At 36.5% G+C, this 16,695-nt stretch overlaps 1 long non-coding RNA gene across 1 annotated transcript in view; it reads right to left on the bottom strand.

The window, feature by feature from the left end:
• LOC129057704 (uncharacterized) overlaps nt 1-16,695 on the bottom strand; it is a 1,380,833-nt gene that overhangs the window by 91,911 nt on the left and 1,272,227 nt on the right. The window contains exon 8 of the long non-coding RNA XR_008522424.1: nt 4,025-4,093. This is a non-coding gene — a long non-coding RNA (uncharacterized LOC129057704). The remainder of the gene's footprint in view (nt 1-4,024; nt 4,094-16,695) is intronic.

The following is a 16,695-nucleotide window of genomic DNA, read 5'->3' on the forward strand; positions in this document are numbered from 1 at the left end:
AAAAGAAAATGTAGGCAATACTTGCTAATCTAGTACATGCTAAATTTAATATGTGAAATAAAAGCACTTCTTAAAATCACTGAAAAGTTTATGCTCAAAATTGTATTGTTTTATTCTGTATTCTAATATTTTATTTTTTTATTGTTGTATATTATCACCAAACTGGTTGTGTCCAAAGAATGTAAAGGTGGTTTAATATAACTTTCCACATTTAACAAATTAGATAATAAAGTCATATAATTATTTCCATTGAAGCAGGAAGATTATTTTATAAAATTTGACACTATTTATGATTTTTTAAAAAAGATTCTGAGTCAACTAGGAATAGAAGAAAACTTGGTTAACTGCTTAAGGATATCTACAAAATATATTCATAATAAGGAAAATTTGGAAATGTTTCCTTTTAAGTAAGGAATTAGCAATAAGCCTAGTATATCATTGCTAATGTAAGGTATGGGCACAAAATTAGCATCATGCAGTATAACCACAAAGTAGGGTTTTCTGAAAGAAAGTCACAAACAGAGGGTGGGATAGACAGAATGATAAACTATCCTATGCTTACTTTGAAGAGAGCAGTGCCAGGCAGGGTGCATTTATATGATAAACTGAATTTAAGTACTGTTGATGATCTTTGACTATGAGCTAATTTTTGCTTGATGTTCATGTCTATAAGGCTAGATATGAGGTAGATGACTCAACTTGGGGATATTGTCTGTAGAGAGAGTGTACATTGGCTTCTGCTAGATATGAGATATTTATTTTACTTTTTATTATATTTTGTTATTTCATTTTTATTTTCACCTTGGTTTGGACCACTCTCTTAGAACAACTCAGTTAAAATGAAAGAGTATCAGTTTAATCTTCCTCCACTTTGCTACTAGGTCCATTAGTAAGTACCTCTATTGACAGTCTATGCAGTTTTTATATAATATTTTTGAATATTTTCCTTAATTCCTGGAAACCCACCAATGCATTTTACCATGAGAATTTTACTCAGGGTACTTGGCCTTTTTGTTTCTTTATCACCATCTTATTAAGGGAAATTTCAAATATGTGTATACAAGAAAACAGAGTAATATAGTAAACACTATGCAACTGTCTTCCAGCTTCTGAAATTATCTTTAACTCAGTACTCATCTTGTTTTACTTTTATGCAACCCACCTTCCCTACTTTGAATTATTCTGAAGTAATCCCAGATATCTTATTGGCTGCATAGGTATCGGTTGGGGGTTTTCAGCCTATGTTCTAGTACAACATACACAGTAGATAATTTTCCCGTGTGTAATGCAATCTACCTAGGTGACTCACTTATAGACTCTTACCTAATTATTTCTAAATGAATAGATGTATGCACACAAATATGCACAATTCTCAGATGATGAACAAAAATCTCCCTTCGTTTCTCACAATCAGGAAACATATTAAAATGCAGTTGAATGAGAGCAGTGTTATAGAATCACTTTTAGTCAGAACCAGTAAGTATATTGTTCTTTTATACATAATATTGCATGAAATAAACTGTGATGGATGTATTTAATAGGCTGCATTAAAATAGTAAAGCAGAGTTGGGTGTGTTGGCTGACTCCTGTAATCCCTGCACTCTGGGAGGTTGTGGCGGGAGGATCACTTAAGCCTAGCAGTTTGAGACTGGCTTGGGCAACAGAGGGAGACCCCATGTCTCCAGAAAAAAGAAAATTATATATAAATGTATATAAGTTATCCAGGCATGGTGGCATGTTTCTTTGTAACCCCAGCTTCTTGGGAAGCTGAGACAGGAAGATCACGTGAACCCAGGAGTTGGAGGTTGCAGTGAGCTGTGATTATGTCACTGCACTCCAGTCTAGGTGACAGAGTGAGACCCTGTCTCAAAACAAAAACAAAAACAAACACAAAAAAGTAAAGCAGTAATATCAGAAAGCAGCTTCTTATTCTACTTTTGGTCCTCAAACCTGTTCTTTTGTATTTCTTTTTGCAACCCAATGGAAATATCTCTGGTGGATTTCATAGTTTTCCAATCATTTGAGACTGTAACAGACCTATTATTTTTAGGTATTTAACATACCAGCATAATAATTATTGTTTGCCTACTTACTTTAGAAACTTTGAGAGGGTTCTTGTAGTACTTGTCCTTTTCTTTCTCTCTCCCTGCTCAACTTCCTCTCCTCACTTACTGCTCTAACTATTCCTCACCAATGAAGACACTAGGCTCTGGCAAGGAGAAAGGATGAGACTTAGCTAGTAATATTTACACTTGTCACTTGGTGAAATGTCCTGCTTCATGACAAGCATTCCAGTGTTGGCTCATTTAGGGAAATATTATTGTTTTGTTTTTCTGAGATTTCTGAGATTGCCTCCACACCACACAGTAAAATTACTTGATGTAGATTAAAAAATAAGGTGGAATTGCACTTGATTCTCTAGCTATTCCCTCTCCACCTTGCCCTGCTATTGCCCTTGTACCTAGATTATCTCCTACCTTAAGACTTTTTTAGTTGAGAGCATAGGGATGTTTAAATTTTTCCCCTGAAGATTGGATAATTTGAGTCTATAAAACAAATTAATAGCCAGATTAACAGGAAAAAAGGCATACAAATTTTATTAACATCCATACAGGGATGGGAGTCATACAAATATGAAAAACTCTATGCAATGGCCAGATGGTTGATACCCTTCCCTCCCTCCCTGCCTTCCTTCCCTCCCTCCTTTTCTTTCTTTTCTTTCAGGGTCTCACTCTGTGGCCCAGGCTGGAGTGCAGATCATGGCTTACTGCAGCCTCCACCTCTCAGGTTCAAGTGGTCCTCCCACCTCTGCCTCCTGAGTACACAGGACTATGGGCAACCACCACCACACCCAGCCAATTTTTAAATTTTTTGTAGAGACGGGGTCTTACTATGTTGCCCAGGCTGTTTCATAACGTTTTGAAGTTACAGAAAGAATAAGAGCTTGAGGCACGGCCAAATAAGTTGTGGTGGCAAGACAGGTTATGGGAGGGAGAACGGAGGAAAGGATTGGCTGGCAAAGGTGGTCTTGTTAGGTAGATGAAATCACACAGTAGCAGCTCTCAGAAAGAATAGATGGGTGTCAGACTCTTAGTTAATCTTTCCTAGATCCAGACAAGAAGGAGCTTCAGAGACAGACTATTTACATCTGTTATTTATTTCACTTTATTTCCTCTATAGGTACAAATCTCCCTCACGAAAGACAGCTTTGCAGGGCTACTTCTGTCTGCAAGACCTCTGAACATCTATCTCAAAATATGTCAAAGCAGTATATTTTGGGGTGAAATATTTTTAGTTTCCTTCAAGAGGCAGCCATCAGCCTCAGTCTTTCTAAACTCTAGAGAATTGCTGTCAAGCTTTTCAAAGGATTATATCACACACTACTTGGGTATCAGCACAGGCTGGTCTGGAATTTCTGCAGGTCATTGAATGCAGCTGGTGAATAGGAGGGAGGTTCCCTAATTATGCCCAGGAGATCTCTTAGGGCCCCCTCTTATTTGGCATAGGTGAGAGTGTCCCCTCCTCCCTTACCCAATGGGGATGGGAGAGAAAATATCACAGTTCTCTCCATGCTTGCATATTTCTTCCAAAAACATCTACCCTCTCTAATAAATTTTTATCTGTTTTTTAAATAAGCTAGAAGAGAGTGAAAAGCATAGTTCAGCTTTGCCATCTGTTAGTATCAAACAATTTTCTTTAGAATATGGAGTTTCATATCCATCATTGTTACTAACTTTAGGTGCAGAGACAATAGGAATCTCTTATACTTTATGTTGTAATTATTACATATTATTTGCAACATTCCTCCCAAATCATGTGATCTGACTATGTGACAGAACTTCTAGACTATCCTTTATTTCTTTACCATATAAAGATTCAGATCATTTCCTTGGCAAGAAGACAATTAATATCAGCAGTTAGATCATCTCATGTAATCTTCAAAATTATATTATGAGGTAGATATAACAGTTATTATATTTATCCCACTTTAATAGCGTTAACTGAGAGTAGATAAATTGCTTACAGTTGTACAGCTATCCAGTGGCCGAGCTAAGATGCAGACCCAAGACCATTTGAATGTTGGATCCGTCCTCTGAAAAATAAATCATGGTATTCTGTGAAGGGCTTTTGGCTATATAATATTTCTTAGATCGGGTTCTCATGTGTTTGTTGTGCTTTAGGAGTTATTAATCTGATTGATCATCTATTCACTCTCTTGTAGGAATACAAGAATTTTTCAATATCCTGGATTTTGAAACTGAAAAAAAAATTATACTGTATTTCTTCTCTCAAGTGCAGGCTAATAGATTTTATAATATTCTTAGAGGTGCATGTGATTAATCATTTCTATATTTTTCATTTCTAGCAGTAATATTTTCTCTAAGTTTGTACTCTTATTCCAGGAGAGTAGAAGGGTTGGAATCTCTCTCATGATTCTTATTATATCTTCAACAATAAACATTTATGTGGCAATTCTTATATGCAAAGTACTATACTATTCAGAATGCAAATAAATTCATGACATGATTTCTGACTTTATGGAGTTCACAGATCTAGTTAAAAGTGACATGAAACCTATATAGAGAAAAGTTAAAAGAATAATATAACACACAGTAAATTTATACCAAAAAAAAAAGGCAATAAATGCTTTAAGAGGTCAAGAGTTGAATTAGTCTGATCAGGAAAAACTTCCTATATCAGGACTTTTATGATTGATCATTGCATAAATAAATAATGGTTGTGAGAGGAGAAAACCATTCCAGACAAAGGAAACAATGAGGTACTAAGTAGAGAGTCAGGCTTGTACAAATAATCTTTGACGAAATTATTGCGTAGTCCCTATTCTAAAGTAGTGGGAATAAATCTAGATAATTAAGATCTAGTTCTTAAAGGTTGTAACATCTTAAAATGTGGAATAACTCAAGATCTGTAGAATAAGAAGGATAGATTTAAGAATATTGAGCTAGTAGAGAATTGGGAGGAAAGAAACTAAAGAAGTAAAATAACAGAAAGCTATCTATGGTAAAGAAAATGGTTCCAACAATCTAAATGTCCTGTTTATGTCTTTGATAAGCTTATCCTTATTTTCACTTATGTTATTATACTTTTTTACCTTCCAAGGAAAAACATACTGGTGAACAAGAGCATACCCATGAGAGCCAGAGGGTCTGATTTGAACCTCTGTGCATTAGTTGTCTGCAGTAGATAGAGTTTAACTAAAACATGATGATGGAGGCAAAAATAGTGATCGAATAAAAGGTATTCTCTCTGAAAGGTTTGTGGACAAATGGGTTCTTAAACTCATCTACATGGCAACAAAATATGAGTAATATGAATATTTTGGACAACTGGAAAACCCTAAGCAATAAAAAGGCACACAGAGCAATCAGCAAGAAAATTAAATACACCAGCTCAAGGCCATGATTTCCAATTTTCTAATTTAAATTTGATTTAAATATTTCTAACACTCTCAATTAGACAGTTCATCTAAAAGCTATTGCACTCCTTTAAGAAATGACAAATATTAGGCCAGATGCGGTGGCTCACGCCAGTAATCCCAGCACTTTGGGAGGCTGAGGTGGGCGGATCACGAGGTCAGGAGTTCGAGACTCACCTGGCCAACATGGTGAAACCCTGTCTCTACTACAAATATAAAAATTACCCAAGCATGGTGGCAGGCACCTATAATCCTAGCTACTGGGGAGGCTGAGGCAGGAGAATTACTTGAACCCAGGAGGCGGAGGTTGCAGTGAGCTGATATGGTGCCACTACACTCCAGCCTGGGTGACAGAGCAAGACTCTGTCTCAGGAGGGGAAAAAAAAAAAAAAAAAGAAAGAAATGACAAATATTTCCTCATGACAAAAAACACTGGTAAAATATTGTTCTTTCTATTACCCGTCTCCCCATGACTTGCTAGGCCTCAATGAGGTAGTTCTAGCTGATTTACAGAATGAGAGAGAATCCTTTATTTTAATAAGACATTGAGGTTCAGGAATATTTGTTGTAACAGTTTACCCTAACATAGCTACCCAGCAGCAACATTATATATTAATTTAATTTTTTTCTTTCCCTCCATCCCACTTTTCCCATATGGCAAGTCATGAGAAGATGCTCCTGTCCTCCCAACTATATGACTGCAGTTGCCCTGCTCACCCCCCCCAGAAACTGGAGATGGTCTAGTCAGTGAGCAAAAGTTCCAAAGTGCTTGGAGAAAAAAGATGAAAAACAATTTTATTTGAAAATAATTTGTACTTTAGTAATATCCCCAGTGTGTCTTGTGCGCATTAAAATTTGAAATGCACTGCTTTAGACCTACACAGTGCAACGTGGCAGCCAATAGTCATATGTGGTTTCAAGAACGTAAAATGTTGCTCTCAGAATTGAGATGTGCTATTAAGGGTAAAATATACACCAGATTTCAAAGACTTAGAATGAAAAAAAATATATATGTAATGTCTCTTTAAGATTTTTCTTTTGATCAAATGACATTTTGTATATGTTGAGTTAGTAAAACATGTTATTAAAATTAATTTCATCTCTTCCTTCTTAGTTGATGTGGTGACCATAACACTTAAAATAACATATGTAGTTCCCATGATGTTTATATTGGACAATATTTTTCTAGACCATCAAATGCCCTGGAGATAAACCTTAAAGAACTTGTATTTTCCTTTGAGTTTGCACGTGATTTGATCATGTTTTGTTAGGAGCAAAATATAATTCACATGGTCTTTGACTTTCATTTATCAGATTCTGTACACCTAACATTGTGGTATATCATACATTTTTTATACCTTATTTTATTTCAAACGTTTGATAAGCATCTATTATGATCTGGGAACTGTGATAACTATCAGGTAGACAGTGAAGAAAATAATAAGGTCCCTTTCTTGAAGTAATTTGTAGTCTACTACATTAAGACAACTTAGTAAAGTATAGTAAAGTGTAATGAGGGCATGCAAAGTATAGCATGGTAAGAGGAAAAATAGGGCTGGGGGATGGAAATAGCTGACAGTCACATTTCTCAGGATTATGAAAGAATTGTAGGCGGGCTAACAGCAAAGAAGATCGTTGCTTAAAATGAACTTTCAAGTGTGCAGGTGAAGACATTCTCTCTGTACCCGGTGAAATCTTTTTTTTTTTTTGAGACTGAGTCTCTCTCTGTCGCCCAGGCTGGAGTGCAGTGGCGCGATCTCGGCTCACTGCAAGCTCCGCCTCCCAGGTTCACGCCATTCTCCTGCCTCAGCCTCCCAAGTAGCTGGGACTACAGGCGCCCGCCACCACGCCTGGCTAATTTTTTGTATTTTTAGTAGAGACGGGGTTTCACCATGTTAGCCAGGATGGTCTCGATCTCCTGACCTCGTGATATGCCCGCCTCGGCCTCCCAAGGTGCTGGCATTACAGGCGTGAGCCACGGCACCTGGCCAAATCTTAATATTAAGGTATCTCCTGTTCTCTATTCTTTTAGAAACACTAGCCTTACCACTTACCAGATAGCTTCTGAATTTGATCATTTTTTAAAATAAAAACAAAACAGAATTGTATTTTGAGTTTTACTACGTTGACCTTGGTGCATTTTTTTGAATGGCATGTTCTCTCAGGAAACAGAGATTCTTTATTCAGCTGCATTGGAAGTGTAGTGCCTTCAATCATTCACTGATTGCTGTTCTGCTCATTAGTGGCTCCAGTGTTCTGCACTGACTAAACTCACAGTATGAATTATTTTTTGGTGCCTTAGGCAGGAGCATTTAAGGACTGCGGGAAATGTGTATTTCCTAGATATATTTTTATAGTTTCTATAGTATAGTTTTACGTATATAGGGTAAAGCTCAATGTTAGATAAAAAGCTGCTTTATTTCCTTTGTGATTAGACATACATGTTAGACTTTAGTGAGGATAACTACATTTTCTTTGATTTAGACCGTATTTCCCAAAGACACTTAAGCTCTTAAGATAGAAAAAAATACACATAATTGTGTTTTTCTTTGAACAGATCATTTGTGACTTTCATCATCAGGCCGGTGACACTATACCCCTTTTTACACTAAGGTTGAGGGCACCTACATTTGTGGGGAAACTTTAAGCTTGAAAATGACAGATTTATGCAACATATATGAAGGAAATGCGAATATTTCATTTTAAAATACATTTCTTTGGCATGTTCAGAGAGCCAGTAAGTAAACAGCAGTAGCCCTCCAAAGCTGTCTTTTGTGGGAGAGGTTTGCATCTGTAAAGAATCTGAATTGAGGCCACCAGGCCTTTCTTTGTCTAGATCTAGGAAAGATTTACTGAGCGTCTGGTACATTTAAAGATCTGAAAGAAACGTTTACTATTTGTTTTCTTTGAAGGCTGCTATCTGTGAAGTTTCATGTATACATCAAGAGCACCTTTGCTACGTAAGCCTTCTCTTTCCCCACTTCCCATAACCTGTCTTGCCACTATCACCTGATTTATCTCCATAATCTGTTTGTGGCCCTGCTCTGATTTCCCCATTTTTTCTGCAATCTCAAGGTGTTATATAAATTTCTGTACCCCTTTGAGAGGTGAGGGTAATCACTGTGGTTCACAGAGCTGATTTTTCAGTGAACCTTCAGAAGGCAAAGAAAGTTTTTCTTTGGCTTCTACATATGCATTAAACATTTTTTAAAATTTGGTCTCCTAAATTTGTTGGTAGATTCTTGGAAAATAGCTTTTATGTAAGTTTTCTCTTACTGGACAATAAATTGCCAAGCATTCATTAGCAAATAGTGGGGAAAGAAATGAGAGATTCAGAAAATTCTAGAAAGTCTACAACAAGTACTTTCCATTCTGGAATGAATAACAGTTAATGTCTCAACCCAGTGACAGCCCATAAGAAACCTTAGATTAGCCTACTCCGAATATTTAGAATCTCCAGGAAGAAAAGACCTATTCCAGTGGTTACAATCAGGAGTTAAGTGCTATGGAAATTCAGAGACTCTCTAGGAAAAAAATGTCCCTGCAAATGGATTTGTGTATGTCCATGAATAAGGGCCAGCTTTGCAACTTTTATTAACTTATGGAAAAATACAGATTTACATTTTGTGCTAAGGCGTATTTATTAGCTCCCTCAAAATGGGGAGGATTTATCTTCCCGTGTCTGTTCAAAAGTTATGTTTATTTTTAATTCTAATTGTTCTAATTTTCTATATCTAATTTTTAAATTGCCTCGGTGGAAGAAGTGGGGCATTTGAATTAAAATGATACAGAAAAAAAAATTCTGATTCTTGGCTTCTGACAGGATGAGCATAGGAAGCTGGCTTTTTTTTTTTTCCCAGATCATAACCTGGGAGATGCCACAAAAGCAAGAAATAAGTTGACAGATCTCAGACCACTGAAACCTAGAGGAGCCCCTAGAGAGGCAGAAGGTGGTAAGTCCTGATGTCAGATTAGAAGAAGGCCAGAGGCACAAGGACAGATAGAAGAAGAGCATTGTTGTTGTTCCCTTTTTCTTTTCTCCAAATTGCCTGATGGTATCACTCCCCACCTGTCCCATTACTTATAACTTAAAAAAAAAAAATAACAAGCAAAGTAGAAGGGAGGAGAAGGTGTGGGATTACTAAATTGGCTGTGATGAAGAAGAAGAAAAGATAGAGATAGAGTGGTCAGTCTTTGTGATTTCTCTCCTTGTCTTTATTCTCTGTGCCCTCAGTTGTCCCAGTGCTTAAAACCCGGAGGAGAACTCCCTGGGTGTGAGCAATGCCCAGCGAAGTAAAAAATTCTCCTGGTTGAGTATGTGTTGAGGCAGGAAAATGGATTGAGTTGATGTGCTCAGATTGTAACAAAAGAGCTTCTCTACATTGAGGAACATTTTCCACACCCACTTTCTGAATTCATCTTGGAATATATAATTCAGAGTCTGGGTGGTACCAATTTTCTGGGCTATATATTCCCAGCCGATGTAGCTGTTATTCCTAAGAGACTATTAACTCAAAGAATAAAATTAGGAAATCTTAGATTTCTAATTTTGTAAAATACTAATGATAATAATAGAAAAGGAAGAAAGAAAAAGAAAAGAATAGGACAAAAAGTATAAATAATTGGACAGACTTCCCTTGCCAAACCAAAATTAAGCATTAGAAATATCTGAAACATATCATTAAAAATATTGGGACTATGAAAAAGAAGTAAGCAGTCAAAAGAAATAACCAAATGAAAATATTATGTGAAAATTTAAATACAGTAATAGCCAAAAGACAAAATGAATGATAATAAAATACTGAACCCCTGAAATAATTTCAGGTTGAGATGTTTTTATAGATTAGTCTTTGCAAACTTTCTAAAATATATAATCCCTTTCTCTCACTCATTACACAGAAAAGAGTTTTACAAGATTCTTCAGAGAAACAGAACCAATAGGATGTATATAAACATAGAAACTGATTCAAAATTGGCTTTGTAGTCCCAGCTACTCAGGAGGCTGAGTCATGAGAATCACTTGAGCCTGGAAGGCGGAGGTTGCAGTGAGCTGAGATTGCACCACTGCACTCCAGCCTGGGCAACAGAGTGAGGCTCTCAAACAAACAAAAAAAGAATTTAAATTTGTATTAAAATACAAAATTGAAAAATAGAAAAAAATGTAAAGTGTATTAAAATGTATTAAGTTCCAAAATGGTTTATTCCTAGAATGCTAGCATGATATGATGTCATAAAATCTAGTAAGATGACATGTGCATGCACACACACACCCCTTTGGTAGCTAAATTTAACAAAGTAAGTTGCTTAGTTTTGAGTGTTTTCATCATAAGTTGCTGTTGGAGATTTATTGAAATTTTTTCAGTATTAGTTGGAAAAAGCTTGTTTTTCCTCCTTACAGAACTTTTGTGGCAAGTCATCTTACTTACAGCCTACTTAAAAGAAAAAATATCTCAAAACATTTCAACTAAAAAAAAAAAAGGATGTGCATTATTACCACTACTTCTTACAATATACTGAAACTTCTAGACAAAGCATTAAGTCAGAGGAAATAAGAAATAGAGGTATAGGATCCAATTAATAATGATTTCTTGATTTATTTTGCTTATAAAAGACATCATAACAGCATGCATATATAAATATACATAGTCCTATAAATTCAGCAGTTACCCTATCCAAAATCAAATTTCAAGTGTTCACTGTGTTCCAAGGGTATTATTTCCAATATGGCTACATACCCCCTACCAGACCAACTTGTCCTTATAACTAAAAACAGCAAATAAACAATTAAAAAGATGACTAGAAAGCACTGGGAGTAGCAGGCAGATACTGAAGGGAAGAAGGGAACTTACACTCTTAGGAAGGAAATGGCACTGAAAGAGTTTCCCTATGCTTACGGCTTTTAATGTAAGGACAGGGTATAGAATTTCAATAGTAAATGTATTGGTTTGATGAGAAGGTCTAGGTTGTAGAAATCATTGCAACAGCAACCATAAACAGAGGCAGTGAAATCCAAGAAAGAAGAGAGACAGATAAGGGAAGCCTCAATTCTTGATATAATTTTGCTCAAACTATTGGTTAATTCATGAACCATAAATGCCTGCAGATGACTCCAAGTAGCACAGGTAAGCTTAGAAAAAACAAACAGAAATCACAACACAAAAACTGTTTTGAGTCCCTTCTCATCGTTAAAAAAATACTCTTTAGAAGACCATAATAGAATTCAATTTCTAAGACATGTTTTACACAATGCACAGGATGCAATCCAAAATTTCTCAACATATGTAAAACAGAAAGACGTGAGTATTCACAAAAGACCAGTAATCAATGAAGACGAAACCCAAGACGAATTAGATGTTGAAACTAATATATAAGCATAGAGTGATTACCCCAAGCTACTAATTGACTGGCTCTGCATAATTAAACTCTGTCTACTGCAATACTGTGGTGTCAATGAACTGGTTTTATCTGTGCAGCAAGCAGGAAGAACATGTTGGGCAGTTACACTTTCCATTTATTATCAGGAACAAGGCAAGTGTGTGCCCCCTCATGACTCCTATTCAATACCATACTAGAAGTTTTAGCTAATGCAATAAAACAATAAAAGGAAACAAAAGGTATACATTTTGTAATGGAAGACATAAAACTGTCTTCTTCATATAAGACATTATTGTCTATGTAGGCAATCTCAAGTAATTGGCAGCATTCCTGGAATTAGTAAGTGGTTATAGTAAGGTTTCATGATACAAAGTTAATATACAGAATTAAATTGCTTTCTTACAAACCAGCAATGAAAAAATGTGAAATGAAATGAAAAACACAGTATATTTACATTAGCAACAAAAATAAAATACTTAGTATAAATATCACAAAGTATATAACACATATATTTCCCCTATATGAGGAAATCTAGAAAAATCTGATTAAAGAAATCAAGAAGACATAAATAAATTGGTTAATATTTTATATTCATGGATAGAAAAACTCAGTATTATTAGATTGCCAGGTTTTTCCAATGTGACTTATGGATTCAATGCAATACCCATTAAAATCTCTGCAAGTTATTTTGTGGATATCAACAAACTGATTCTGATGTTTTTAGGGAATAGCAAAAGACCTAAAATAGCAAAAATAACATTGAGGAACAACAAAGATATAGGACTGACCCTACCTGACTTTAAGACATAGTGTAAAGCTATAGTAATCAAGATAGCATGGTATTTATAAAATAATAGACAAATAGATCAATGGAACAGAAGAGAGAGTCCAGAAATAGAGTCACACAAATTCACTCAATTGATCTTTGACAAAGGAGCAAAGGCAATACAAAGGATAAAGGACAACCATTTCAACAAATGGTGTGAAACAATTGAACATTCTCATGCTAAAATTTGAAGCTAGACAGAGATCCAGTTGTTTCCACAATAATTAACTAAATATGGATCAGAGATGTAAATATACAACTCGACATTATCAAACTTTTAGAAGTTACTTTTAAGGAAATGAAAAGACAAGTTATGGACAGAAAGAAAATATTTCAAAATGTATATCTAATAAGAGACTTGTATCCCAAATATAAAAGACTTCTTAAAACTTAATAAGAAAACAAACAACCCAATTTAAAAAATGGGCAAATGATCCAAACAAACACTTCAACAAATAAGATACACAAATGCCAAATAAGCATATAAAGAAATGCTCAGCATCATATATAAATAAGAAATTGCATATTAAAACAATAATGTGGGAGCATTATATACTAGTGAGAATGTGAAACAACAGGAATTCTTATTCATTGCTGATAGGAATGAAAAATCATATAGCCGCTTAAAACAAAGGGTTTGGCAGTTTCTTACAAGACTAAATATACTCATTATGCAATTCAGCAGTCATGATGTTAAAGTACTTTCTTCAGATTGAAACACATGTTTTCCCCTATACCTATGACTGTTGAATTGATATTTAGATTATGTAATGAATTTTTGAAAATCAAAGAGAAAAGTGAAGGAAATCATTTAGAAAGCAAGTAACTGATATAGTATGCTATTATTATAAAAAGAAATTTTAATGTCCAGAATGTATATTATAAGGCTCTTGGATTATTTTATAAGCAGAGAAATGCAAATTAAAAGAATGGTATGGCTGTTTTGGCAATCAGAATGGCAGACAATAGAAAATCTGATGTTAGAGAGACTGAGTACAAATGTGAAACCTCATGTACTGCTGTTGGGATTGTTGATTGAGATAGCCACCAAAAAAACAATCATCAAATGGTTCATGAAACTGAGCACATTTATGTCCTAGACATCAGCAATCCCAATATAGATACATAAATCAATATATATAGATCGATAGATATAGATGAATAGTCAAAAAAAACTTATTGTATTACTCCATTCTCACACTGCTAATAAAGACATACCTGAGACTGGGTAACTTATAAAGAAAACAGGTTTAATTGACTCACAGTTCAGCATGGCTGGGGAGGCCTCCAGAAACTTACAATGATGGTGGAAGGGGAAGCAAGCACATCCTTCTTTATATGATGGCAGGATAGAGAATCACCAAGTGAAAGGGGAAATGCCCCATGTAAAACCGTCAGATCTCATGAGAACTCACTCATTGTAACAAGAACAGAATGGAGGTAACCGCCTTCATGATTCAATTACCTTCTGCCAGATCCGTTCCGCAACATGTGGGGATTATGAGAACTACAATTCAAGATGAGAATTGGGTGAGGACAGAGCCATACCACATCATTCTATCCCTGGCCCCTCCCGAATCTCATATCCTCACATTGCAAAACACAATCATGCTTTTCCAACAGTCCACCAAAGTCTTAGCTCATTCCAGCATTAACCCAAAAGTCCAAGTCCAAAGTCACATCTGAGACAAGGAAAGTCCCTTCTGCCTATGAGCCTGTAAACACAAAAGCAAGTTAGTTACTTCCTAGATACAATGGAGGTGCAGGCATTGGGTAAATACATCCATTCCAAATGGGAGAAATTGACCAAAACAAAGGAGCTCCAGGCCCCATGCAATTCCAAAATCCAACAGGGCAGTCAATCTTAAAGCTCTGAAATGATCTCCTTTGACTCCATGTCTCACATCCATGTCATGCTGATGTAAGAGGTGGGTGCCCACAGCCTTCAGCAGCTCTGCCCCTGTGGCTTTGCAGGGTACAGCCCTCTTCCTGGCTGCTATCACAGGCTGGTGTTGAGTGTTTGCAACTTTCCCAGGTGCATGGTGCCAGCTGTCAGTGGATCTACCATTGTGGGGTCTGGAGGAAGGTGGCCCTCTTCTCAGAGCTCCACTAGGCAGTGTCCCAGTGGAAACTCTGTGTGGGGGCTCCAACCCTACACTTTGTATCCATACTACCCTAGCAGAGGTTCTTCATGAGGGCCCTGCCCCTGCAGCAGACTTTTGCCTGGACATCCGGGCATTTCCATACATCCTTTGAAATCTAGGAAGAGGTTCCCAATCCTCAGTTCTTGGCATCTGTGAACCCACAGGCTCAATACCATGAGGAAGCTGCCAAGGTTTGGGGTTTGCACCTTATGAAGCCATGGCCCTAGCTGTACCTTGGTCCCTTTTAGCCATGGCTGGAACGCAGAGCACCAAGTCTTGAGATGGCACAAAACACCAAGGCCCTGGGCCATGCCCACAAAACCATTATTTCCTCCTAGGTCTCTGGGCCTGTGATGGGAGGGGCTGCTGGAAGACCTCTGACGTGTCCTGGAGACATTTTCCCCATTGTCTTGGTGATTATATATATTTGGCTCCTCATTACTTATGCAAATTTCTGCAGCAGCCTTGAATTTCTCCTCAGAAAAAGGATTTTTCTTTTCTATCACATCCTCAGGCTGCAAATTTTCCAAACTTTTATGCTCTGCTTTCCTTTTAAACATAATTTCCAATTTCTAACCATCTCTTTGTGAATGAATAAAACTGAATGCTTTTAAGAGCACCCAAGTCACCTCTTGAATGCTTTGCTGTTTAGAACTGACTTCCACCAGATACCCTAAATCATCTCTCTCATGTTCCAAGTGCCACAGATCTCTAGGGCAGAGGAAAAATGCTGCCAGTCTCTTTCCTAAAGTACATGACTATAAAGAGTCACCTTTGCTGCAGTTCCCAAAAAGTTCCTCATCTCTGTATGTGACCACCTCAGCCTGGACTTTATTTTCCATGTCACTATCAGTGTTTTGGTCCAAGCCATTTAACAAGTATCTATGAAGTTCCAAACTTTCCCACATTTTCCTGTCTTCTTCTGAGCCCTCCAGACTTTTCCAGCCTCTGCCTGTTACCCAGTTTTAAAGTCATTTCCACATTTTTGGGTATCTTTATAGCAGCGCCCCACTCCCAATATCAATACTGTATTAGTCCATTCTCATGCTGCTAATAAAAACATACCTGAGATTGGATAATTTATAAAGGAAAGAGGTTTAAGTGACTCACAGTGTAGCATGGCTGGGGAGTCCTCAGGAAACTTATAATCATGGTGGAAGGGGAAGCAAACATGTACTTCTTCACATAGTGGCAGCAAGGAGAAGTGCAGAGTGAAGGAGGAGAAAGCCCTTTATAAAACCATTAGATCTTGTGAGAACTCACTCACTATCACAAGAACAGCATGGAGGTAAGCACCCCCGTGATTCAATTACCTTCCACTAGGTCCCTCCCATGACATGTGGGGATTATGGGAACTACAATTCAAGGTGAGATTTGGATGGGGACACAGCCAAACCATATCATTAATGAACATAAAAATAAGAATATGTATAAGCATGTTCACTGTAGCACTATCTGTACTATCAGGGATTTGGGCACAATTCAGAATGTGGATGAGCATAGTCTGAGGAATATGTGTAATTGGACACTATACAGCAATCAGTTTTAATAAACTGATGTTAATGTTTTGATATAAGTGTAGCAATATTAAATATTAAACATGGAAGATATTAAAAACATGGTGTTCATTAAAAAACACCATTTTTAATAAAAAATACATGCAGAGAATAAAGCTTTTTTCAGGAAAAATCTATTTCTAAGAAATTTATTAATATATTTGAGTAGTGAAGGGATTGTAATAGCAATGACATTGAGAGGTGAAGGGGAAACACAATACAATAAAACAAGATATTGGGGTGTGTGGTAAACTAATTCATGCATTTACTTTTCTATTCAATAATTATTTAATGAATGCCTTTCTAGGATCAAGCAGTGTTGTAGGCAATGGGAATACAGCTCTGAAGGAACAAGCA

Source organism: Pongo abelii, chromosome 12 (genome assembly GCF_028885655.2).
Source record: "Pongo abelii isolate AG06213 chromosome 12, NHGRI_mPonAbe1-v2.0_pri, whole genome shotgun sequence".
Taxonomy (NCBI): Eukaryota; Metazoa; Chordata; class Mammalia; order Primates; family Hominidae; genus Pongo; species Pongo abelii.